Raw genomic sequence first — 3,212 nt, 5'->3', positions numbered from 1 at the left:
AGCCAAAGCTAGACATTTTTAGTGCATAAACTGTACATGGCTAATTGCAGATTACTTTTACTGAAGAGAAAAAATTTTCTGTAATAATTTTTCCATGTAATTGCCATAATAAGTAAAATCTCAGTTAAGTCCTCTGACTCAATTTTTTTTGTTTTTACACAATTAAATTATTTTCACTAAAGAAAACAATTTAGAATTTGCTTCTTCTTGTATATGTCTCTTATTTTAATGGATCATTCTCTAACAATTATTATGTGAGATGGTTCTTTTGATGTAAATTTACAGCAATAAAACGAAAGAAAATGTGCAGTGACCATTTCTTATTTAATGATAGTTGAGAAAATTACTTAAACAGTCTAAAAAGGTGACAGCTGTATTTAAATGACTGATTTTAGGTGAGCATTATCAAGCCTCTTTAAAGAATAATGTCATTGTAAGGACTATGGTGTTGAGTATGTCTTTCAGTACCTACAATTAAAGCCAGATGACTAGAAAGTGCAATAATAAATTTTATTTTAGTGATCAACACAATCGATTTCAATTTTACTTAAATGTGTTCCAATGGACTTCATAGAATACTTTTATTTTTCTTCAAATTTGTTATTTGTTTTTTATATATTGTTATTCCTTGTTGTTTTCCTCCATTATAATAACAAACTGATGAGTTCAGTTTTCCTATGACCATGAACTAAAGCTGAAATCTATTTAGACAGTTAAAACTCTTTAAAGGTTTTTTTATTTAAAGTATTTAAAAATAACTCCAGTTACTTAATATATGGTATAATATAGTTTCAGTTGTACAATTTAGTGATTCAACACAACACTGACTGCTCATAACAAGTGTACTTCTTAATCCCAATCACCTATTTAACCCATCCCTTCAGCCCTCTCCTCTGTTACCAGTTTATTGTCTATAGTTAATGTTTCTTGCTTTGCCTCTCTCTTTTCCCTTTGATCATTCGTTTTGTTTCTTAAATTCCACATGAGTGAAATCACATGGTATTTGTCTTTCTCTGATTTATTCTCTTAGTATAATACTCTAGCTCCATCCATGTTTTTGTAAATGACAAGATTTCATTATTTTTGTTGGCTGAGTAATATTCTAGTGTGTGTGTGTGTGTGTGTGTGTGTGTGTGTGTGTGTGTGTACCGCCTCTTCTTTATCCATTAATTAGTTGATGGACATTTGGGCTCTTTGTATAATTTGGCTATTGTAGTTAATGCTGTGAACATCAGGGTGCATGCATCCCTTTGAATCAGTATTTTTGTATTCTTTGGGTAAATGTCTAGTAGTAAAATTATTAAACTGTAGAGCAGTTCTATTTTTAACTTTTGGGGAAAACTTCATACTGCTTTTCACAGTGGCTGCACCAGTTTGCATTCCAATTAACAGTGTAAGACGGCTCACCTTTCTCCACATCCTTGACAACACATGTTTCCTGAATTGTTAATTTTAGCCATTCTGAGATGTGTGAGGTGATATTTCATTGTAGTATTGATTTGTATTTCTCTGAGGATCAGTGATGTTGAACATTTTTTCATGTGTCTGCTGGTCATCTATATGTCCTCTGGAAAAATGTCTATTCATATGTTCCACCCATTTTTAATTGGATTATTCATTTTGGTGCTGTGGAGTTAAGTTCTTTTTGGATTTTGGATACTAAACCTATGTTTGGATATGTCATTTGCAAATATCCTTTCCCCTTCCATAGTTATCTTTCAGTTTTGTTAATTATTTACTTCACTGTGAAAAAGCTTTTTATTCTGATGAAGTCCCCATAGCTTATTTTTGCTTTTGTTTCCATTGCCTCATGAGATATATCTAGTAAGAAGTTGCTGTGGTCAAGGGTTACTGCCTGTGTTCTCCTCTAGATTTTAATGTTTTCCTGTCTCATATTTAGGTTTGTAACCCACTTTGAATTTATTTTTGTGTATGGTATGAGAAATTCATCCAATTTCATTCTTTTGTATGTCGCTGTCCAGTTTTCCCAACACCATTTCTTGAAGAGACTTTTTCCCATTGGATATTCTTTCCTGTTTTATTGAAGATCACTTCATTTCTGGGTTTTTTAAATTCTGTTCCATTGATCTAAATGTCTATTTTTGTTATAGTCTTGTGTACTTCACTGTTTAACATTAAATACTAATATTTCTTCAGAATATTATGCTGGCAAAAAAAAGGAAAAAATATGAGGGAGGGCTAACATTGTTTTCCTCAATCCAAAAAGAATGTTTTATAGTATAAAAATTTAAATTAAATTGCTAAACTTTTAACTTAATGAAATATATATTTATACATCCTCAATATTCAATTTCATTATATTTAAACACTTCTTTATAAACCAATCCTCTTCAGCAATTCTCAAAATGTTCAAACTCGGAACACTGTCATAATGAAGGTGCTGGATGCAAAGCAATGTTGCACACTACATTCCACTCCCCAATTATCTATGCTATTTTTTTAAATAGTAGATACTTCTGTCAATTTTAATTTCATCTTGGTTGAAACACAAAATGGTGTGAAGGCTAAGCAAATGGCTGTCACAAACAGAGGGACATAAAATTCATAGGAAATTTTCCAGTCTGGTAGAGGAAAGGGGAATTAGTCACCAAACTCATTTTTTTAAAGATTTTTATTATTTAGTCATGATAGACATAGAGAGAGAGAGAGAGGCAGAGACACAGGCAGAGGGAGACGCAGGCTCCATGCCGGGAGCCTGACGCGGGACTTGACCCTGGGACTCCAGGATCGCGCCCTGGGCCAAAGGCAGGTGCTAAACTGCTGAGCCACCTAGGGATCCCCACCAAACTCATTTTATTGTTCATGAGTATTATGTGCCAAACCTTTTTATAACATGTGGAAAATAATCCTATTTGTGAACCCAAACATCTTATAAAAACATTTAACTGAATTACTAGAATGACTGCAAGTAGCTAGTAATTGTAAATGTACTGCAGTGATTTTCTTATTAATAATAAAAAGAAAAAATATATGTAACAAAATGATGAATTAGGAAATGAACAGTTTATGCTTATCTTTTCTATTGTTAGGGACTCTTTGCCTTGAACTGAGTTGTGTTTCATCAAATGGATTTTAGGAGCAAATATTTATATTTTTGTGCCATGTTGAGTTGAGTGGGGGAGTATTTGAATGTTTTTCTTTTTTCTTTTTTTAATTTTTTTTAATTTTTTTTTGTTTTTCTTTTTTCTTAG

The sequence above is a fragment of the Vulpes vulpes genome, unplaced genomic scaffold, assembly GCF_048418805.1.
Source record: "Vulpes vulpes isolate BD-2025 unplaced genomic scaffold, VulVul3 Bu000000626, whole genome shotgun sequence".
In the NCBI taxonomy this organism is placed as follows: Eukaryota; Metazoa; Chordata; class Mammalia; order Carnivora; family Canidae; genus Vulpes; species Vulpes vulpes.
Note: the sequence above shows the minus strand (reverse complement) of the source record.